Consider the following 24,609-nt stretch of genomic DNA (forward strand, 5'->3'; position numbering starts at 1 on the left):
TCTTATTGACTGTGTGTGTTTTTCTTTTATAGATATATATTTTTTTGAGCAATGGGCCTGGACCCCGACTGTATCGTTGAGTCCTTTCAGGTGGGCTCTGCCTGCTCTCTTCACCGTCGCGGTTGGCCTTTGGATTTCTGCAGGCACCGTGACAGGCACCCTCCAGGGTCTTCTTTCCTAAATAGGTTTTCTGAGCCAGAGCCGCGGTACTGAATTCCTCACACGCATGAGGAACATGACACTGCGCCGGCACTGCATGCCCTCCGCTCCTCGCCCGATCCAGCAAGAGCGTTCGTACCTGTCACCAGGATGGTGCTCCATCCCGGTAAGGCGCCGCCATCTTTCGCTGCCACTCTTCCTTCTGTGTTAGCTGTGCCACAAGGCGTGCAGCGCACGCAGCTCCTTTACGGGGGGAGCCAGTAGGCTCGAGCGCGTGGGCACAGAAGTCTCCATGGGGAAAATCAACTGTTCGTTTTCTTATCCGGCCCTCGTCGCCAGTGTAGATAGGCCCTCCACCCTCTGTGGTACACAAATGACACACACACTGGTTGCGATGCACATGGGAACTGCTAGTCAGCAGCCCCTGGTTTATTTTATAACCTTGGGCAAATGCCCGCCCTCGCGCCCTGCGAGAGCAACAAAGTATACGAGAGCCCGGGTGGCTCTCTACCAGGTGTACCTTTGCAGAGAAAAGTTACTCAAGAGTCCGGTAAAATTTATTTTTCAACATGCACAGCATTTTTTTTTAATTTTATATATTTTTAGCAAAAAATGCACATATCAAACATCCTCATTTTGAAGTCAATGAAAATAAAGTATGCATTCAAGTGAGAGAAAAATTGCTGTGTGACTATGTTTTCCATTGTCTTATGAAACTGGAGAGGTTCCAGCCACTTGATAGATTTGCTGGCCTGTAAGATTTTTTTTCAAGAAGAGGTTACAGATGCATGCTTAAGCTTCTGGGGATAGCACATGTGACAAAAAAGAGATTGGTAAAAGAGATGATGATGGCAGCTGAGGCAGAGATGCGTAAGTGGATGACTTTGCAGGTGTAGGTGTCAGAGGGAGATGTGAATCTTCACAGTCTCAGTCACAAGGGCCTGTCTGCAAAATTAGTGGCCCTGGATGATGCTTGTCAAGAGCATGAGAATTATTTCCCTGAAAAAAATCTATCAACTTCTGAAAATGGACTATGGAGGAATTAGAAAGGCAATGCGCAGAGTTAGGGAACACCAGTTACCTTTTGATGTTTAGAAGCTTTTCCCAAATGCAGCTTTCATTAGATCCTTATGATTTGAAATAAGTGTTTTTTTCACATGTGGGATTCTGCTCAGTTCTTGGCAAGGTGAGCCTCACTCATGGGTCTAATATTCATTGAAGTCAATTCTGCACATGGAGATCATCTGAGAGAGATTGGTTGGGAGTGCCCTTTAGGGCCAGATCGGCCATTCTGTCAGGCAGGCCAACCTCCAGGAGGCCAGTAGGCTAATTTCAGATTGGGCTAAGAAAAAGAATAAGTAATTGATTATTAAGATATTTTAGTTCAACTTTGTCATAAAGCTCACTGGTGGTAAATTTCACTGCAGCGTAGCAGCTGAGCCATGCAAGCTTATCCCAGATCTAAAGCTTGAAGGAGACAAGGCATCAAACTAACTGCTCCAGTTAGCTGAAACAGAAAGTCACAAGAGGAACAAAGGAGTCACTTTGCCTGGAAGTTACTGAAAGTGAAACTACTGTGACCTCAGCACAGGAATGTGGTCAGTTTACATGCCTTACCCTAAAGACCAACCAGTGATAATAAAGGTACTTTCTATTGATGAAGTTTCCTTACGGTGGTATTAGCTTCAGTTCTGCAATTGTCTGGCAGCATCTAGGTAGGTGGGCCATGGTGGGGGAGTAGTGTTGCAGAGAGCAAGCTGATATAAAATAAGCTGTGGCAAACCCAATTGTTTGTCCCCTGGTGACCTGTTGGCTTTGCCAATGCTTTTTGCTGATGATATGCATTGTCTGTCGATAGTCACATGCTTGCAAGATGATGCATGCCCATGCATGCTCGTGACTATGGAATGATACGAGCCCATGTTCTTTTTCTAATTTACCCATCCAAGATGACAGATGCCACATGGATCAGTAAATTAGAAAAATTCAATTTTATTTGCACAAAAGCACTTTTTGGAATGTGGAGTGACATAGCCGCAAATGGCAGCTGCCAGGCTCTCCAAAAGATGTAAACCAAAACATTTTATTTCAAGAACTATGATCGGGAATGAGGGAAGAACGTGAATTGTGAGGTAGGCAATGAAAAGGATATCGGACAAGAGAAGAGGGAGGAATAATAAGGGAGGAAGAAGGAGAGGGAGAAGGAGTTAATGTGTTCAGTTGGGACTACCAGCACTCATTTTAGAGGACGTGGACTCTTTCAAACTCCCCCCTCTACATGAGGTGGTTTGAAGGCCTTTGTAAAGCCTTCATGGGCCACCAGCAATTGCCTGTCCTTCACAAGCCAAGGTATGTGACACTTTGCCGTAGCTCAATGAAGATGCCACTTGCTTAGTCAGCCCCACAACACCTTTACTCCATTTGTATGTGTAATGTGCGCACTGCTAGTCACTGCTAGCCACACTACATACAGAGCCACACACAAGGATATTCATGTGGGAGTGACCACAAATGGTTTATCAACACTTTATTTGACCCCTCGGCCGTTCCAGGCCCTCAGGGTGCATAGTGCATGCATATATAAAAATGTCAGAACCGGTTGGCTGAGTACATCCCTGCCAACTTTACATAGTCCTTGTGACTGGTGTGGATGGCGAACCTGGAATGATAAGTTCATTGTGGGTGCAGTCATAGTCCTGCAGAAGTTGACTTTGAGTGGGCTTAGATCTCAAATTATACTTTAGGCTATGTGCCACCCTGAACTTTGGTTGTGTGGCTGCTACTTTAGGGTTCAACCTGCCCCACTGATTTCTGCTTGGTCACCTCTTTTCCACTCTGAAACAGTTTCCAGTAGGACTTATATATATATTTATTAACTTAAAAAAACAAAGGTTACATGCACATTATAGTTATGCTCACATTTTAAACATACAAAACCATAAGAAATTCACTTGTTATATATAGAGTTATCTCAAGTAACTATAACTCATGCCCTAAGGTAACTATAACTTGTACCTTTGAAAATGCGCACCAGGAGTTGGCCACAGGTCTGCATGTCCCCCTCCCCCAGCTGATTTTGGCCCTGGGGATCCCATGGCCCGGCCATCTACAATGTATTGTTTAGGGGAAGGGGGCCATCTAGCCCCCCAGGACACTCAGTCAAAATGGCTGGGGACTGTAGGGAAACCTGAAGGCCCCCACAGTCCAAGCCGGCGCCCCACCTACTCTGGAAGCCAGAATTGCTGTCACAACTGCTAAAGATGCATCTCCCTCTCTGTGAGAGCAATTCATAATATCTTTAGCCCCAGTGAGGTGGCAGTCCCTGTAGCTGCAGGAGGGCCATGCGACCTCCCTGCTTTCACAATGCATTTAGCTGAAGCAGAGTCCCAAGATGGCTGCCAACACTTCCTTGTTGGCAGCCAATCAGATCTCAGCACGAGATCAGGAGAGTTCACAGAGCCTTCGGATCTCTTTATATGCAAATTAGTTTTTCTTTAATTTCTCAAAATCTGCGGAACAGATTTACACCAAATAACAAAAATGTTGTTTCTGGACCAAGAGCTACCTTTCTGCCAAAGTTGGGGTAAATCTATTGAGTGATCCGGCTGCTATTCTTGTTCAAAATCCGTACAGAAAAATGCATGGGGGAAAAGCATTTTGGGACCTCCCTTTCTTCTGGTCTCACCTTGACGGATCACTCCAAAACTTTCCATACAGCAGCTGAAATTTTGTGAAGAGTCATCCAAAGGTGTCAACATTATTAGCAAAACAAAAAACACTTTTTCTATAGAAACTAGGCTTGGGAATAGGTGTGAGAGGGTGTCTCTGGGTGTGAAAAAGGGTGAAAGAGGGTGTGACAGTGTCTGTCTGGGTGTGAGACTTGGTGTGAGAGGATCTATATGGGTGGAAAGTGAGTGTGAGCATGTCTGGGTGTGAGAGGCATTCTCTGGCTGTGAGAATGGGTGTGAGAGTCGTCTCTGTGCATGGGCATGTGTCTGTGTGGGTCTGTGAGCAGATCTGTGAGATCTTAGTGGATCTGTGAGTGAATCTCTGGGTCTGTAAGTGAATGCATGAGTGTCTAAGTGAGTCTGTGAGTGAGTGTGTGAGTCTTTGAGTGGGTCTGTGCGTGAGTCTCTGAGTATATCTGTGAGTGGATGCATGAGTCGCTGAGTGTGTCTGTGAGTGGGGGTGCAAGTGTTTAAGTGTGTCTGTGAATGAGTACATGAGTCTCTGAGTATGTCTATGACTGCATACGTTTATGACTGGCTCTGTGAGTGAGTGCATGAGTTGCTGAGTGGATCTGTGAGTGGCTGTGTGCAGGTTCCCCCCACATAAATTTTATATTTAGCCCCAGGGAGGTGGTGGTCCCTGCAGCTGTGTGGGAGGCCATCCCCCATTATAAAAAAAGTTTTGTCCCAGGAAGGTAGTGTTCCCTGGGGTACCAGAGGGGACTCGCGCCCCCAGCATATTTTTCCATAATCGTCCTGGGGAGGTGATGGTCCCCAGGGCTAAGGTAAGCCATGGGAGTGGGGTCCCGTGCACCTCCCTCCTTTTTTAATCACCCAATGCTCCCGAGACCTGGCCCACGAGGGGGAAAAATAAAAGAAAAGGGAGCAAGACTGTTTACAATTTAAAATTGAATGTCAGGGGCTGCCCGTCACCCCTCCAGCAGCCCCAGGGACCACCTCCTCCATGGGGCTAATTTAAGAAAAAGATAGGGGGTTTCAGATTCAGACTGTCACCTGGGACATAACTCTTTGCTTTGATTTGATGGGAGCTTTGACAGCTTCTGCCAAACCAGAGCAAGCACTCTGCTTGCAGTGAGGGAGAACTGTCAAACAGCTCTCCCTTCCTACGAGCTGAGGTTTCCTCTGTTTCCCTGTGTGCAGAGATGCAGGCAGGGAAACAGAGGAAACATAGCTCTCACACAGAGGGAGCTACTTTAACAGCTCCCTCTCTGTGATAGCAATGCCGGCTGCCACGGGAGGTGGGGAGGTGGCTAGGACCATGGGACAGGGTGCATAGCATAACATAAGACCAGGGCAATAACCAGCTTCTCCACATATATGCCCCAAATAACAGGGTAACAATTAGTAGACTCACTGCTGGTCCAAGGTGAACCCCAGGATGAGCCTATAAAATGTTCAGTCGGCTCAACAGTCACTTAGTGTTATTCGTCCTCCCAGGGGTAGGATGATAGAGTCTGAATCCAAGAGCAATGTGGTCAGATTGACATTTGGATATTTGATTCAGTTTGGGAGCCACCTCTCTCCATCTCAGTATGGTACACTGAAGTCAAGTTCTTTTCATTCAATATTGATGATTCACTTTCGGCGTCTGTTTAGCCATTGCTCGATTTGGTCCTCCTGCTCCAGCGTCATCTCCTGGAACATGACATCACCTTCTAGGTGTCTGCAGCACTGGAGGGCCGGTTCACACTTTTGGGTTTCCACAGCAGCCATTCCTCCACCCACTCCCAACCCTCTTCATGATCCTTGAAGAAATATGTCTTCTTCTGGTAAATCATCTTCAATCTGGAGTGATAAAGTAGCATGTATTTGATCTGGATTGCTCAAAGATTTGCCTTGACATCTGCGAACGTCCAACTGGAAGGATCATTATTTTAGCAGAGTCCAAGAGAGCTGTCCTGAGGACTGCTTTTCTGTTCACGTAGTTAAGCAATCTAAGGATAGCTGACCTCGGAGGAGCCCCCGGTGTGTGACAGGGAGTAAGGGATCTGTGCGCCTTCTCTATGAGGAAGGAGGCAGATAATTCTTTATCAGGTACCTCTTATCTACTCCACATCGTAAGAAATTGCTTAAGTCACTACCCCTCATGGCCTTCAGATAGCCCCACCAGATGCAGGTTATCCCGATTTTCCATTCTCCGCTTTTCCAATTGTAGTGCCAACTCCCAGAGCTTCATGAAGTCACTTTTCAGCGAGCACCCTTCACCCTCTGCTGAAGAGATTCGGTTCTCTGCCTCCATTATCTGGTCTGTCACTTTTTGCAAATCATAGTGAATGAGGGAGACATCTGTGCCTGAAATTTGAATTTTCCCTCCAGTGCCTTCTTGGAATCACATGTGGCCTGTAGGATAACTATTGAGGTGACTAGGTCTCCCTCGTGTTGCCACTGATCCTTAGATGTGCTCTCCAACTGGGAAAGCCACCCAGCTAACCCCACCATTGTGAACTGGTCTATCTTCCCTTAGGAGGAAGCCAGCACTCCACTGCCAGTTAGCATGTTATGAAATCTGTGCGGATCAATCAGTAAAATTAGTATTCTATGCTCCTTAAGCCCTACACTGGTCTCACAGAACAGAGACAAAACTGTTTCACACTGTGGGCTCCTTTCCACACATGGTGTGCCCCCTGACACAGTTGAAGGGGGAGCTGTCAAACGTTCTCGGGCACTACCTCCATACCTCGCACCCCATTGTCGGCAGTTCACTCAGTCCTCTTCTGGGCCCTGCTGATTTACTATCTGTAGGAAAGTACCATCTTGCCTGGCATGTTACCCCCATATTTCACTGTATATATGTTGTTTTAGTTGTATGTGTCACTGGCACCCTGCCAGCCAGGGCCCCAGTGCTCATAAGTGTGCCCTGTATGTGTTACCTGTGTTATGACTAACTGTCTCACTGAGGCTCTGCTAATCAGAACCTCAGTGGTTATGCTCTCTCATTTCTTTCCAAATTGTCACTAACAGGCTAGTGACCAATTTTACCAATTTACATTGGCATACTGGAACACCCTTATAATTCCCTAGTATATGGTACTGAGGTACCCAGGGTATTGGGGTTCCAGGAGATCCCTATGGGCAGCAGCATTTCTTTTGCCACCCATAGGGAGCTCTGACAATTCTTACATAGGTCTGCCACTGCAGCCTGTGTGAAATAACGTCCACGTTATTTCACAGCCATTTTACACTGCACTTAAGTAACTTATAAGTCACCTATATGTCTAACCTTTACCTGGTAAAGGTTGGGTGCTAAGTTACTTAGTGTGTGGGCACCATGGCACTAGCCAAGGTGCCCCCACATTGTTCAGGGCCAATTCCTCGGACTTTGTGAGTGCGGGGACACCATTACACGCGTGCACTATACATAGGTCACTACCTATGTATAGCTTCACAATGGTAACTCCGAATATGGCCATGTAACATGTCTATGATCATGGAATTGCCCCCCCAATGCCATCCTGGCATTGGTGTGACAATCCCATGATCCCCCGAGTCTCTAGCACAGACCTGGGTACTGCCAAACTGCCTTTCCCGGGGTTTCACTGCAGCTGCTGCTGCTGCCAACCCCTCAGACAGGTTTCTGCCCTCCTGGGGTCCAGCCAGGCTTGGCCCAGGAAGGCAGAACAAAGGACTTCCTCAGAGAGAGGGTGTTACACCCTCTCCCTTTGGAATAAGGTGTCAGGGCTGGGGAGGAGTAGCCTCCCCCAGCCTCTGGAAATGGTTTGATGGGCACAGATGGTGCCCATCTCTGCATAAGCCAGTCTACACCGGTTCAGGGATCCCTCAGCCCTGCTCTGGCGCGAAACTGGACAAAGGAATGGGGAGTGACCACTCCCCTGACCTGCACCTCCCCTGGGAGGTGCCCAGAGCTCCTCCAGTGTACTCCAGACCTCTGCCATCTTGGAAACAGAGGTGCTGCTGGCACACTGGACTGCTCTGAGTGGCCAGGGCCAGCAGGTGACGTCAGAGACTCCTTCTGATAGGCTCCTTCAGGTGTTGCTAGCCTATCCTCTCTCCTAGGTAGCCAAACCTCCTTTTCTGGCTATTTAGGGCCTCTGCTTTGGGGAATTCCTTAGATAACGAATGCAAGAGCTCATCAGAGTTCCTCTGCATCTCTCTCTTCACCTTCTGCCAAGGAATCGACTGCTGACCGCGCTGGGAGCCTGCAAAACTGCAACAAAGTAGCAAAGACGACTACTGCGACCTTGTAACGCTGATCCTGCCGCCTTCTCGACTGTTTTCCTGGTGGTGCATGCTGTGGGGGTAATCTGCCTCCTCTCTGCACTAGAAGCTCCGAAGAAATCTCCCGTGGGTCGACGGAACTTCCCCCTGCAACCGCAGGCACCAAAGAACTGCATCACCGTTCCTCTGGGTCTCCTCTCAGAACGACGAGCGAGGTCCCTTGAACTCAGCAACTCTGTCCAAGTGACTCCCACAGTCCAGTGACTCTTCAGTCCAAGCTTGGTGGAGGTAAGTCCTTGCCTCCCCAGGCTAGACTGCATTGCTGGGAACCGCGTGTTTTGCAGCTACTCCGGCTCCTGTGCACTCACCGAGGATTTCCTTTGTGCACAGCCAAGCCTGGGTCCCCGGCACTCTAACCTGCATTGCACGACCTCCTGAGTTGTCCTCCGGCTTCGTGGGACCCTCTTGTGCAACTTCGGGTGAGCTCTGGTTCACTCCACTTCTTAGTGCCTGTTCCAGCACTTCTGCGGGTGCTGCTTGCTTCTGTGTGGGCTCTTTGTCTTGCTGGACGCACCCTCTGTCCCCTCACGCAATTGGCGACATCCTGGTCCCTCCTGGGCCACAGCAGCATCCAAAAACCCTAACCGCGACCCTTGCAGCTAGCAAGGCTTGTTTGCGGTCTTTCTGCGGGAAAACACTTCTGCACGACTCTTCACGACGTGGGACATCCATCCTCCAAAGGGGAAGTTTCTAGCCCTTGTCGTTCTTGCAGAATCCTCAGCTTCTACCATCCGGTGGCAGCTTCTTTGCACCCACAGCTGGCATTTCCTGGGCATCTGCCCACTCCCGACTTAATCGTGACTTTTGGACTTGGTCCCCTTGTTCCACAGGTACTCTCGTCTGGAAATCCATTGTTGTTGCATTGCTGGTGTTGGTCTTTCCTGCATAATTCCCCTATCAGGACTTCTGTGCTCTTTGGGGAACTTAGGTGCACTTTGCACCCACTTTTCAGGGTCTTGGGGTGGGCTATTTTTCTAACCCTCACTGTTTTCTTACAGTCCCAGTGATTCGCATTCCACTTCTAGAGTATATGGTTTCTGTTGCCCCTATCCCTATGTGCCCCCATTGCATTCTATTGTGACTATACATTGCTTGCACTGTTTTCTATTGCTATTACTGCATATTTTGGTATTGTGTACATATATCTTGTGTATATTTGCTATCCTCATACTGAGGGTATTCACTGAGATACTTTGGCATATTGTCATAAAAATAAAGTACCTTTATTTTTAGTATATCTATGTATTGTGTTTTCTTATGATATTGTGCAAGTGACACTAGTGGTACTGTAGGAGCTTCACTCGTCTCCTAGTTCAGCCTAAGCTGCTCTGCTAAGCTACCTTTTCTATCAGCCTAAGCTGCTAGACACCCCTCTACACTAATAAGGGATACCTGGGCCTGGTGCAAGGTGTAAGTACCCCTTGGTACCCACTACAAGCCAGTCCAGCCTCCTACACTATCACAGGCAGACTTCTGGCCAATTGAGGGCCTCAGGTGGTCCAAGATGTATGCGGCTCATTGACTAAGTTGGAACTCCCAACCATTGCTTCCTGTCAGTCACTGCAGTGGATCAGCCTGTGCCCTGCTGGCCAGCATGGCCTGTCACACCACTGGGGAGGGCACAAGCAGCAACCCGCTGGGTCCAGGCCACCATGGACCTCCCTGGCCCTTCACAGACTCTCTTTCCTCTGCAGTACCACTCCCATGGGCCACCATCAGCCTCCAGTTCAGGCATCTCTAGCCTTGCAGCTGCAGGTAAAGTCACATGGCTCCCCTGGTTTCAAGGACTGCAGGCTCTGCTGAATAATATCAGATAAGTGGGGCTCAGAGATGGGACTCACTAAAGTGTTGCTGCCATGTTTAGTGGTCCAGCCACACCTCGGTAAGGGTCATTTACCATTAAGAAATGGGTAGTGGTATAAGGTGGTAAGTGTAATTTTAAGGGTTAGGGATGGGTAGTGGTATAGGCCTGTAAGGATCATTTTAGACTTTAGGGGTGGGTAGTGGTAAAGGGTGGTAAGGATCATTTTAGGGTTTATTGGTGGGTAGTGGTAAAGGGTTGTAAGGGAATTTTAGGGTTTGGGTTGGGCAGTGGTATAGGGTGACAATGGTTATTTTAGGACTAAGAGGTGGGTAGTGATTAAGGGTGGTATGAGTAATTTTTTTTAAATGGGTGTTTGGAGGGACATCCTCTCAAACAAAAAAAAAAAAGGAATTAAAAAAAAAAAAAATGCATAAATAAATAAAATGTGTGGTAATGTCATACATCCTGCTGTGAGGAGTTTTTTGGTATATCATCAGTGTAAGATCTGACATCCTTGGCGTGGTCTTCTCCGAACGTTTTGCCTTCAACTTTCCTGGTTCGCTGTTTTTTTCCACCTAATTAGCTCCAAACAAACGAAGAGTCGCCCTTAATTGCCAAAATGGGACAGGGTAGTTTTACAACTAAACAAAAACAATTTCCCCTTTGTGCTTACTAGTCTCTATGATGCTACACTGAACACAACAACACCCTTACTAAATGAGTACACATTTTGGGCAATATATAACAATGTTATAGAAAAACCACAATCTCTGTCTCACTATATTTAAAAGAATTATCATTTATTCTATAATAAACAATATATCCCACATGTACACACTTGAAAGTACAATTCATTTGCTAAAAAAACCTCGTACATATGCATGATCTTCAGGCACATAGACCATTTGCTATTTTCATAAAGTCCATACAAAAATCTTAATGAAAAATAATCTGTTGACGTAGTGTTTCTATGAAAATCAAAGTGGTTCACACCCCCTTGATCACTACATGAATTTTAAATCAAAACGGATAGCTGTTCCCCAACCACGATTTCATTCAGTCAGCTTTTGTTACCCTTTTCTAAAACATATTTCATTAAATTATCAAAAATAAACATGTACAAGGTTGTCATATAGATCCAACCAGAAAGCAACAGGTGTAATGTACATCAGAAGTGTAGTTAAGATATACACAACTTAGTCAGTACAGGATCAGGTGGATATTTCACTTCCACAATTATGGAACATGATGGTGCAGATAACAATACACATAAGGTAATACAGATCTGTAAAACAAACCATCCCTTCTCCACCCTCCCAAGCAAAACGTGTTTGCCATGTTACCCAGCACTTTGCAATTTGGAAAAAGAGGAAAGAAAGGAACAATGAATAGAGAAGATCCCATTGTTAACTGACAGAATATCTACCCTGTGTGCACCATTCAAAAAGGGGAGGGAGGAACCTCTGCAATAGTAGAGTCGACCAATACCGTTAACATCCCGCCACATAGGATTAGTCAGTGTCTTCTCCCTGAGCTTTAAAGCTTTCTAGCATGGCATTCCACTCCATGGCAATGGGTCGTTTTTTTTTTTTGAGCCTCCGGTTATTCCTCTCTATGGAATGAAGAGCCCTCAGCTGATCCCAATGCCAGACCACCCTCCGCCATCTGTTCACTAAAGGTGTGGAGGAGGATTTCTAATGACGTGTTATCTGCCGCTTGGTCAGAAGAAGTGCTAGGTCTACAAATTGTCTTTCCGTTTTTAATGTTTTGGGTCTAGGGTAGAGTCCCAGCATGCAGTGTTCCAAGCTTCCCAATAAGGATGCCATGCAAGGGAGACAAGGGCTTCCCTGATGTCACCCCAATAAGACAGCAGCATAGGCCAGGACCAAAACATGTGCAGAAGACCTGCGCCATCCATATGACAATGAGGCCATGAGAAGGGGTGGGTAGGGAATATCCTCTGTAATTTCAAATTTCATAAGGTATGCCCTATGCAGCAACGAGAACTGAATAAATTTGGACCTCATATTTCGGGGTATTACGCATTGATATTACAACAAGAATTTCCATTTCTTGTTGTGGAGTACACAACAAGTGGGAGCGTATGCTTCTGTAGAGCCATTTAACTAAATGCCTACCAGTCCCCATGTTGAGTACTGCTTGAAAAAATGCAAGTGTAGTTCGTTCTGCACCAATGACCAGTGCAGATGAATATAGTGTATGATGTGAGCATGTGTAATGAAAAGGGTCCCTGGTACCCCATGGAGTTATGTAAAGTACTAATGTGATAAGAGCATGCCACCCCCAAATAGATCACCAACGGTTGTAACCCCAACCTCCTCACAGGGTGCTAGTCTCGCCGATGTGAACCGGCCTAGTGGAGTAGGTATACCACATAGAAGTATATTTGGTGTATAAGGTGTGATGTCACATGTGGAGCATGTAGGGCATTGCATTGAAGTAGGGGAAGAGTAGGGGGAGTATGACCCCCCCAGAAACAGTAGGCTGTACAAATGGCCTGCACACAGCAACAAGTGTGTGTTATCTATCTCTTGCAGTTATATTCTAGCCAGCCAATAAAAAAGCCATTGCAGTTGGGCTACAAAGCAATAAGACCAAAAATCGGGGGCTCCCAAGCCCCCACTGTCCAACAGTAGTAGCTTCTGAAGGCTAACGCACCTTCTACCAGAGCTCCAGATGAGGTCAACTAGGAGAGAGCCTGGATTTTTAAAAACCCCACATGGGATTACCAGAGGATTAACAAAATAATAAAGTAATTTGGGCAACATTACCATTTTTGAAAGGGCAAGGCAACCCTGCACTGAAGGGGCAGGGTGACCCAGAACTTTACCTGCACTCAGGGTGCCAAATAGCCTTAAGACTGATCCTATTAGGACTCCAGAGGACCTATATACCTGGATACCTAAATAGTGAAATGTGCCTTAGGTAGCCGGTATGGTCTGTTCCCCCATGTCGATCGTGTCTTGTGAGATAGCATCCTAAAAAGGAAAAGGCATAAGATTTGCCAAGATTAACCTGTAGGCCAGATAAGGTTTCAAATGACTGCAGGAGGGCAGTGACAGGCTTAAGATCTAGTTGAAGTTTTCAGACATAAACTAACGTGTCATCTGCATATAAGGAGATTGCATGTGTCTAGGGATCACTTTGGATGCACCAGTCCATCGCTCTTGCTGTCGTTTTTACGCTAAGCGTTCCATGGCCAATACAAATAACAGTGGTGACAATGGGCACCCCTGCCTAGAGCCTCTATTGTGAATTCTGTGAAATTATGAGTGCCTGCTGGAGGTCTAGGGATATGAAGGTGGCATCTGGGAAGATATCATGTGCTCTTTTCATCACCTGATAGAGGCGTTGAATATTAAGAGATTTACTGCGGTTTGGAACAAAACCGCATTGATTCATATGCACTAGCTTTGAAAGCAGGGGAAGTTGTCTGTGGGTCAATATTTCGCTAAGGATTTTATATTCAGTCATTAGGAGAGAGAATGGTCTGTATAAAGACAGCTCAATGAGGGACCAGCCAGGTTTAAGAATGAGGTAACTAGAGCTTGTTTAGTGGTTGGAGGTAATGTTCCTACTTCCAGGGATGCGTTGTATAACTTCGCAAGCTTTGGTATCAGCCCGGAGGCAAAAGTGAAGTCAAATTCAATGGGCAAGCCATCTATGCCCCGTGTTTTATTATGTGGAATCTCTTTTATGGCGTAACACAATTCCCCTGGAATCAGCGGAGCCTCCAATGACTTGTATGCATCTGGTGTGATCTGAGGGAGTCCCAGGTGATTCAAAAAAGGATCTCTATCTGGCCTGCCACTGTAGCCTGTGGTGCGGTTTTAAACTGCAATTTTGAGGTGACAAAATAACCTTTTACAAGGACTAAACCTTCCTTTTTAATACTCAAACTCCCCCTCTAGGAAGGCCCTAAAGTAGTTTTTTACTACTGCAAGGCCTATCTCGCTCATTGACTAACACTGGGTTACCTTATTGCATTTAATAAGTGATAACTTTTGATTCAAAGCAGATAGAAATATGGTGTTTACACTCAAATGAATTGTAATGTGATATCCTCTTTAATGGTAAAGTTAGATTTTAGGTGACAATTCTAAAAATGGTCACTTTTACAAAGTTGGCATTTTCCTGTCCTAACCATTTGTGCCTTCAGTCAGTTTCCTGGGTCACATGACTGCGAATGGTTCTGCTGTTGGGGTTTGTGCATTCTCCCAGAGAGTGACACAAAGGTGACTAGATGTGGACAGGATGGGCCATTCTTCCAGTGTGGCTGGGGTGGAGTTGTGCCTTGCCCTACTAACACTTCAACGGGCTAGTGGTGGAAACACCAGCACACACACAGGAACCTGGCACTAGTCTTTTGTCTCCCCAGAATTCTTGGAGCCTTGACAGAGGAAGGGAAGAACTTTCCAGAGCCAGAAGTGGGAGTAGTAAAGGTAATCCACCCCCACTTCAAAGGATAGCACCAGGAATAAAAAATGGACTACTCATCAGAACACTAGTGGACCTATGGGCATTACAGAAGAAGGACTGCTGTGTCCCTCAAAGGATTGCCCTGCTGTTACCAGAGGACTTCCCTGTTGCTTGAGGACTGCCTTGCTCTCTGAACCTGTTGATTCAGCGGATCTTTTTTTCAGTGGTTCCTATCTGCCTCCCTTAGTGGCACTAAAGTTCTGATTACGGACGTCAGATCACGTGGCTAGCAATTTCCAGTTATTTGGCCAACAGCACCACCTACTGCAAGTAAGTGGTACAACAAGACAAGTACTAACAGTAACTTGCACACTTTATAGTAGAAGATTTATATTTATGTACATGACTTCATGAAATAACAAATGCTGTTGTTTCAAGATGACATTTTGGTATTCGCTAATTCTTTGGAAGACCATGATGTTACGTTAAGACTTGTCTTGAATCCATTATGCAGCAATGGTGTTACTCTAAGAAAATATGCGTGTATTTGCAAACACCGAAGTAAAGTATCTTTGTCATATTCTGTCAACTAAAGGGGTCAACCCCAAACCAGGACTGATGAATGGAATTGTTAGAGCTTCTTATCCCAAGGACAGGAGAAAAAACATAGTCCCTTTTTGGGGATGTGCACATTTTATTCTAAATTCATGCATAATTATTCTGCTACGACTGAATATTTCAGAAATCTTTTAAATTCAGATTTGATCTGATCTTCTGTGTGTCAACAAAATGTTGACTTCAACAAGGTAAGCATTGTATCTGCTCCGACCGTACAGCCATATGTAGAAGGATGTAGAACATTATCACTGTGGATACTAGTATGTATGAGCTAGGAGCTGCATTTTCCCAGTGGGATTGAGTCAAAGAGGCCACTTTAGGCTTCACTTAACGAAGGTTGACGGAGGTTGAAATCAGGTACTCGGCCATTGAGAAAGGGATGCTGGAATGTACTTGGGGAGTTAAAAAATGTAAACCATGTTTATGGGATAGGTTATTTTATTTACAAATAGACTGAAAACCATTAGTAGACATTCTCAAAGGTCTCAAAATAAAGAAGTCCACAGCTAGATTGGTCATACTTTCCAATAAAATTGTTAGAATTCAATTTTTACGTGTTTTACGTTCCCGCAGGAAAATAATGCAAAGCAGGCTGTTTATCAAGGCTACCTATTGGTAACAGGAGGATTCTGTGGAGGTTGAAGGGTGCATGATCTCGAAGGTAGAGGATCATATCATGTATGAAAACCAATGAAGAGTGGCATAATGCAGTGACTGGCGAAGGTGATCTACAAGAGATCATGGGTTTCATCTTGAAGTGTTGGCCTAGAGAAAAGAGCGTGAAAATGAGTTTGCAACCATTCTGGAAAATTGTGGGTGAGTTGTCATTGCAAAGCGGCAACTTGGTCAGAGGAGCCAAATTAGTTCCTCCTGCATGCTAGGGGTGAGGAATTATTGAAACAGCGCATGCAGGGCACTTACGTATGACTGCTACTAAAAGGCATGTGAGGAGCATGTATTGGTGGCCAGGCATGGATCATGAAGATGAAAATGTTGTGCGTGGGTGTTATCAAAGTCGTCTGAGTGATAAACGTTTGTCACTTCAGTTCCAGAACAGAGAGTGTCTCAGCGTCCTGAAAAACTATGGAAAAAAGTGTCAAATTATTTTTTGGGTCCTTTTCATATATTGCCAGTGTACATGAAGTATCTGATTGTTATGACTGAACACTTGTCAAGATGAGTGGAAGTGAAGGGTGTTGCTGAGCTCAATAATGCAAGTGTTTTCAAATTCTTTAAAGAAGTGTTTTCCAGCGAGGGCACCCCAGCTGAAGTACTATCAGACAATGGTGTACAATTCACCTATGAAACTATGCAAGAGTTTTTTTTAAAGAAAAATTAAATCAGCCACGCTCTTACTCAATTGCATTGTTCACAGTTTAATGGCAAAGTGGAAAGGTTTTAGCAATGTCTTGGTGGAGTGCATTCAAAGTGCATTGAAGTCTCATGTTGATAGCATGGAGGCCATCACGGACACCATATGGGCGTAGGTCACTACTCAGCACTCCGTTACAGGATAAATTCCTTTTGGAATAATGAGAGGAAGGAGTGTGAGGTCATGTCCATCTCCTGTGTGGATGTCTGATGTTCTTGATGCATATATTGATGTGCATGCTTAATCTGAGAAGATGAACGCTGCAAGTGATGAAGTCAGTAGGACTAAAGTTAGAGATGAATTGTTAGTAATCTAAGGCACAAGAATATTATGGTCATACATGTAGGAGAATGGTCTGTATTAAAGGTCCATTGCTGCTAAGAAATGGTTTGTCAAAGTTTAGAAAACCCAGTCTAGTGAAGAGAATGTGTGGCAATTCAGTTCAAATCTCTAATGGGCTTAGTGTTTTTGTTTCTTGGATTACTACTTATTTACCAATAAAACTGGCTATTGGTTTACAAGGGTCGAAAAAAAGGAGGTGTCAATCGTCGCCTTGGTATACCCCCCTCATTAAAAAATTTGAAGCAAGTTTGTAGACAACGAGAGAGAAAATGGAAAAGCTCCTGTAAAGAGGAGGATAAGCTGCATATTTGCTCCTCCTTAAACAAGTATAAAAAGGAAATTAACAAAGCTAAAGCAGATTTATTTTCCACTGAAATTTTAACTGCTCCCAATAACACTAAGAAGATTTTTGAAATTGTGTAGGAGGCATCTAATCCAGAATGCCTGAAAAGGGATATTATTCCCTCCCAAGAATTATGTGATAACCTTGCTGTGTTCTTTGAAGAAAGGATTGCTAGTACTCTAACAGATAGTAGGGATGCCTCACATCCCAGGTATTTCTCTTCAGGTATGTAGTGCCTAGAGAATGGGTAGAAGGTGGATCTTACTTTACACTTTACTAGTAATTCACACAGTCACGACGAGCCATGAGGTAATCTGGATTGTTTTGAGGCTATGACGGAGAACTGCTTTCTATCTGTGGCTAGGTCTATTTCATCTGGCTCCCCGCTTGACACTTTACCTCACAAGATTTGAAAAAGTCTAGTGGGGTAAGTGTTTCCTCCATTACAATAGATCTGTAATCAATCCTTAAACTTTGTCTAGTACCATCAGCATGGAAAAGAGCCATTGTTTTCCTTATCTTGAAGAAACTCTCCCTGGATCTGCAGGCTCCCTGTAACTATCGGCCAATATATCTGTTGCCTTTTCATATTAAACTTCTGGAGCGACACGTTCGCAAAAAGCTCTCTAATTTCCTTGAGCAACATGAGCTGTTAGAACAGGAACAGTTTGGCTTTGGAACTGGACATGGAACTGAGGCAGCCCTACTCCTAGCCTTGAATGAATTAATGATGATAGTCGATTGCGGCCAATCTTCAGTCAACCACAGCACCCTGATTAACAGACTTGCATCGGCGGGAGTTGGTGGAACAGCCTTAGGATACCTGCACTCCTATTTATCTTATTGCAGCCAAGCAGCTGCTGTTCCACATTGCAGGTCGACCTTTAGGAAGGTGGAAAATGGCGTCCCCCGGGGTTCCACCCTGAGCCCCATTCCATTCTGTTCAACCTCTATTTGAGGCCCCTTATCACTCTTATTAAATGTCATGGTCTAAGAATAGTCAACTAGGCTGACAATACTCAGCTGATTCTGTCAGTGACCATCAGCCTGTAGTAAAGGTCTTGCACAGGTGTGTGAAGGATATTGCAGAATGGCTGAACTGCAACTCTCTTAAATTCAATGGGGATAAAACTGATTTTTTATGTTGCTCGGCCAACAAAGTCCCCATGAATCTATCTGTAAATTTCTGGCCCCTTCTGGTGAAGGATGTACTAAAGTCCTCTGATACAGTCTGCAATCTAGGAGTCACTTTTGATAATACACTGTCCCTTGTAGCCCACACTAGAAAAGTAGTTGGAGCTTGCTATTCGCTCCTGTGGGGTTTGCGGAAACTGCTTCTTCTGCTCTCAGCCAGTGCAAAACCTCTCATCATCCTCAGTGTGATCCTGAGCAGGCTTGATTATTGCAATTCTCTCCGGCTGGGGGCCCCTGAATATTTAATAGAAAGACTATACAGAGTACAAACTGCTGCGGCCAAGCTGGCCTTGAATCGCTTCAGCTGGCTTAAAGGAGCTCTAGTGGCTGCTGATCAAGCAGAGAATAGCTTTTAAATCTTTATATCTGGTCTTTAAAGCCTTACCCGGGCTGGGGCCAAACTCTGCAAAATTGCTTTTCTAGATATGTCCCGAGAAGGAATCTTCACTCCTCATCAGCTTTCCAACCATATGTTCCTAAGCTTAAGAAATCAAGAGTGGAACGACGAGCCTTTTCAGTCAAAGCTGAGCAACTATGGAACCAGCTCCCAGAACCCCTATGAAAAATGGAAGACTTTTCGTCTTTCATAAAAACATTGAAGTCCTGGCTATTTTCCTAGTAATCGGCTTCCTTTCTTTTGAATGGATTGTGCTATGTTCTCCTTCCAGGTTCCCTAGGCCTGTAGCGCCTTTTACCTTTTCGACGAATTGTGTGCTTAATAAATGTTTAGAACATAACTTCTCTTTGACTGACCATCATTTTAACTTCAGATTGTTAATAGTAATGTAAAAGGAGGGCTTTCATCCCACCTGAAAGAAATTTAAACAAGCATTTGCATAGCCAATAGGCCTGTAGTTGGACAGTGACGTTTTGGCTTTGCTTGTTATGTTTGTTTAATGTTTTTTAAATGAGGCGTTTTTTGTATGAGACATGCATCGTATCTAAATGTGTTGACTGATATATATAATGTAAAAGCACATATTACACCAGTAGTCCCTGGCACTGAAGGGGCAACGTATTGTATGGATGTGGCCATGTTGCAAGGGCAGAATCCCATCGCTCACAGTCAAGTCAACTAATGATCAAAGTAGCCTGACCCCCTGCCCTATTCTGCATGCTGTGGTGGGTGGAAGCAAAATGGCACTACAGAAGATCAGTTGATGAAAAGCTCTCACTGAAAGTTCCTGTAAATAAGCATGTATTGTATATTTTTAATAAAAATAAGAAGTATTGGCTAACACGATCTGAAAATCTAAATGTTTTTATAATGGGTGTTGCACTTTAAACCTGCACTTTCAAAATTCAGAAGACTTCGGGAAATATACATCATAGGAAATTATTTTTCACCAGTGCATTTGAACTAAATAGCAATTTCATGAGACATGTAGCATGCTAACAATTTTATATGGGCTCTAGCCAGTTTTAGCTCAATGCATTCTATAAAGGAATGAGATGTGGTCCAGTCTCTAACTTCTTCATGAAATGCAGGAAGACGGACTGTAATCTTGGGCTTCAACACTTTGCCAAATAATTATCTGATGCTGGGCAAATTTTCCCAAATCTCTGTGGATATGTGATTGTCACACGCAACGTTAACACATGTCTGGTCCCAACTATTTATTATTCCTTCACTCCACATCATATCCTGGTAAAGCAATCCAGTCTCATAATCACCACATATATCAATTGATTATATACACTGTCATCTTAACATACCCCAGTCTCTGCTCAACCTCAAATGGAAAATAAAAATACTGGAATATTTAGCGGGTGCCTGCCCTTTCACGGTACCCTTTCAGAGCTTGTGGCAGTAAGTATTTCTCTTTTTCCAAAATAAGCACTTAGAGAGTGGCAGTAAGAAGGACATATCAGAAAAAAGAGTGAGAAAAAAACTCAAAAAGATGTTATGGCTAGCAGATGGAGGAGAAGTACTGAAAGGATCAGAAAACAGAAGAAAGGTGGAGTAAGATGAAAAGAAAGTGGGCAAAATGCAGTATATGAAAAAAAAATATTCTAAAATTCAATTTTTTCCACACTGTTTTCAGAAATTCCTTGGGAGGAGAACCCACTTTTTCAGAATGTGAAGGAGGGCCCCTCAGCCTCCCATATCTCACAGATATTCATTGAATGTGGAATGGAGCCACTCTGAACGGTTTGGGGACCCCTGTAAAGTTGGTCATTGGGAATACTTAAAGAGAGAGATGGCTGGTTGAAGGTTACCTTGGTTTCTCACTGGTAGAGGCTGGGCAGAATACTGCAGGTGGGATTTCAAAGCTAACCCATTACTGAAGGGAATTCGATGGGTGTGGAGTGCCCACAAAAATCTGCTGGGGCCTTTTGCAATGTTCCACTCTGTTGGCAAGTTGGAATACCCATCTCATTTGTGAGGATTTGTGGGAAACAACTGTCATCTACCTAGATGTAGCAATCTCTGAAAGTTACCCTTCCACCCGTTTCATAGCATCAGAAGATGTTGATTGAGTTTAATAACGTCAATTAAAAGAAGATCAGAACTTTTTTTGGCTGGGACTTATTGGTGAACGAATGATGAACGGATGAAGAAAGTAACTGGAATGCGAAGCTAAGAGCCAAAGTTGTTCAAAAGATTTGTAAACGAGATTGGCATGGATCTTGCATGAGAGGTAGTCTTTGAAGATGAAGGCTACTTGCCACTTCCCCACTACTGACACATGAACCCGTTATCTGTTATCCAGAAGGTGGTGTCAGTATTCAGGTGTGAATTCTGCATGTGTGTTTTCCATGGCTTACAAACTTTGAACAACAACAGAAATGAGGTGTACTTTGTTGTTTTAGCTTCTTTGGAGGTCAATGGGTTCTCAGTGGTCCCGAGGAATGATGTGAAATGTGCTTAGGTTGGGGGATAATGTTATTCTTTGAAACCTTCTGGCTGGGGGAATTGTTAGTTCAAGCTTTCCTAGTAACTTTGATGCAGGAAGCCTCTTTGCTTGAAGCCCACCACACTTTCCTCAATTAGGTTAATAATGCAATGGTTTTGCAGACCACATACCAGTAAGAAATGTAATAGATTTGGTGAACAATCAACTGGAGTTACTTGAGGTAGGTTGTTAGGTTAAATAACTTGTGGGTTTTGGTGTAAGTGTGCGGCTGCTGGTCTAGCCTTAATCTGAACTATGACACCTGGGACCACAGAGATGCTCTTTTGGGTAATTGGTTTGAGTACAGGAAAAAGTGACCCAAAGTGCAATAGGACACTGTTATTTGTCCATAGCATCAATTTACACTTCCTGTAGATATGGATTGTCAGCAAACTAATAATTGTAATGGAGAGGTCATAAAAAGCTAGAAACAACTAAAATGCAGGAGATCGCTGAATACTTAATATGCCTGTGTTTTGTCAACATTACCTCCTACTGCCCATGAACTCTGTGCTTTCTACTATTTTTCTTCCTCATATACATTTGATGATGTTTCCACCTCACATAAACTAGGCAGAAATATCACATAAATTAACTTCTGTCATTCCTTCTACACCACCTTTCTTGTAACTCCCTGACACACCCACACACATACTGTTCTTGATCAATTATTAGGGCTCATATGCAAGAACAGATGGTACTGTAAGGAATACTTAAGGAGTAGGGAGATACTTTTAATAATTAAATACAGATCTGCAATATTGATGCTACCAAAACTACATATATAGCCACTCACTCACACACTCACACCAGCCTCAATGTCATACCAGTCTCTTTTGACTGTTCCTCTCCCACCTCTGTGCCTAAGGTGTCTCTGGCTACACCTCCAATTGTTTCAGCAGTTTTCCACCCTCCTTACTCTACCTCCTCAAAGTTGCACACAAACATACACATATCCAAGTGCATCAGCCCATGTTAGCCAGCTGACATTGGCACCTGGGAGGTGGAGTTTGCACATACAGATGAGTACAGTAGACACTCATCACCCTGATATATTCCATTGAACCCAGAGCTTCTAACTGCAGGTGGAACAATTTTGTTGGCATGTGTTCAACTCATCGTCTTGCACTTCTTTTGACAAAATAGACACAACACTATTTGGATGGATCTGAAGATCTCAATGAATATTTTTTATTTTTCATAAAAATGCCTTTCTATCACTGATATCCCAAGTTCCCCGAGCCTTCTCTCCTCCTATTACCCTTCCAGCACTCCAACTCTCCTACCTCCTCACCATTTTTAACACCTTTATTTTTTAGTTGGGTACTCCACAGTGATAGTACGAAAATCTCAAGCTTACACTGCCCCTCACAGTCCCTCTGAATAAAATATGCTCTTGTGAACATCCCACAAACTCGTGCTAACCGTTGCTGAATCCGAGTTGCCTGAGATTGAATTCAAAGGGGGGTGGGCTTCAGCACTGTGAAGATCATTTTGACTTGCTTTTGTTTTTCATTTACGGTGCATGCTTTTCTTTTATATGCAGTTACCAGTAGGTCAAAGTCCAACAATATAGTTACAAAATATTTTGTCCTTTTTATGGTCTGGCCCGACAGTACAGTAACACAGACGGAGGGGACAGTAATTTACCTACATTGAAGTTTATGCCTGGCCTACACCGAATTAAGCTTTTTGCTGTTTAAAAAAAATATATCCATTCCCATGTAAATAATTTGTAATGTTTCACAGTGCCGTACAACATTAATTGAAAACCAGGCCTATTGGCATTGTCAATGCTTGTTGGTTATGCATTTATGAGGAGCCCACCACTTGTCCCACTCCCACCGTGTTTTTTAATGCCAAAATGTCCCAACTGTACATTCCTTAGCAAACATAGTAAATCCTAAAACGTGGCGGATAAATATTTTGCTATTTTTTTAAATATCTAGTATTAAGGATATTTTAAGCGTTTCGCGAATCAGGGCGAAAATAGCACAAGATAAGAATAGATGATAAGAAGAAGAAGTATAAAGCAAAATGCTCCGACTTCTGAATTATTATTTGGAAGTGTATATTATTCTCATCCTGATCAAAGACCGCATAGTGTGCTGTGTTTTGTAACCATATACAAGAGGTTCCCTTAGCTATACATCAAAATACATTACAGAAAGGGTGAGCACCCACTCCAAATTATAATAATTCGGAGCACAGCCTCAGCATTTGTGTCATGGGCCGGCCTTGTCAGAGCCTTTGTTTGTTTATTTATAGCAGTTACTGGTCATTGTGGGGTGAAGGGGATTGGTCTGACCTCTGGCCCATTCTTAGGCAGATTTTGAGCAGAAGTTCCTCTCATGTGGCACTAATTGAAATGATTGGCAGAGGGTGGGGGTCGGGGCCGGGGGGTTGTGAGCTCACTCTGTCTGACTCAGGCTTATCTGCCAGGGGCTAAGCGAGGAGAGCGAGGGAGGGAGGGGGCAGAGCCTCTGCTTCATTCCAGCAGGGCTCAGGACCCGGGCCATCTGTCCACACAGGGGGTTTGGCTGCGCACTGAGGGACGGCGCTCACTCCAGCTACTCTGCAGAGGGAAACGGCGTGGGGAACTACTCGGGACTGGATGTGCCGTGCTTGGGAGCTCCTCAGCAGGTCAGTGCGCCAGAAAGGCCAATGTCTGTGCTGGGACAGGTGGCCAGCGCCTTGTCCCGGCTTCCGTCTTTTCTGCCTTATTTAGAGGGGTGCGAGGCCGTTTGAGGGACAGATCTTGGGGGAGAAAGCAGGTTAGAACGTGGATTGCTACCTCTGAATTCTGCCCCACCCCGGTGTGAGATACAGGCCCGTGTTACGTCATGCTGCTATGCGCTCCTGGGTTTAGCAGTTAACGGAAACGGGACACTGGCTGTTTCCATGATTTTCCCAAGACCCGTCTGACAGTGCACTGAAGTGACGAATTCATAATCAGAACCCGCGGTTTTCAGTTCCTGGTCCCAGAACTGGAGAATTGATGTCTTGTTAGACAACTGCTTCTCAAGCAAACAAATGCAGCGTAGCACCTCCGGGCTGAGGAAGTGTGGCACAAAAAACAGCCCCACACGGCCTTTGCGACCAGCCCTCGGCACTGACTGATTGCCCTACAATCCTGTGCAATCCTGCTAGCATGGTGCAATCAGTACATCCCATCCAACGAGAATTTTCTTGTATTGTTTGCCCCATTCCTTCTGTGTGCAACCCACGTAGGGGTCGGGTCCCGTTTTGGAAAAGGTGCGGCAAACCGGGAACCGCTGCTCAGCGCCGGAGTTCCCTGCATCTCTTGAATTAATGAGCCCCGCTCGCTGAGAGGCCAGTCAGTGTAAGAGCATGTCACTGGCCGTGCCGCTCCTCTATTGTATGGCGGGAGCAGCAGAAGGATTGAGCCCGTCCCACAGCCCCAGCAGCCCAGCGTCCCACCTGTCGTTTGTCTG

At 44.8% G+C, this 24,609-nt stretch overlaps 1 protein-coding gene across 19 annotated transcripts in view; it reads left to right on the forward strand.

Annotated features, from left to right (window-relative positions):
* Nucleotides 1-24,609, forward strand: part of LOC138280823 (poly(rC)-binding protein 3-like) — a 2,739,176-nt gene that overhangs the window by 2,370,654 nt on the left and 343,913 nt on the right. For 5 of the 19 annotated variants that reach the window (XM_069219526.1, XM_069219531.1, XM_069219539.1 and 2 more), the window contains exon 1: nucleotides 23,666-23,797. The exons of the other annotated variants lie outside the window; for them this stretch is intronic. The gene's annotated coding sequence lies outside the window, so the exon portion shown is untranslated. Of the gene's footprint in view, nucleotides 1-23,665; nucleotides 23,798-24,609 lie in introns of those variants that run through there. 19 annotated transcript variants of the gene reach the window in all.

This window comes from Pleurodeles waltl, chromosome 2_2 (genome assembly GCF_031143425.1).
Source record: "Pleurodeles waltl isolate 20211129_DDA chromosome 2_2, aPleWal1.hap1.20221129, whole genome shotgun sequence".
In the NCBI taxonomy this organism is placed as follows: domain Eukaryota; kingdom Metazoa; phylum Chordata; class Amphibia; order Caudata; family Salamandridae; genus Pleurodeles; species Pleurodeles waltl.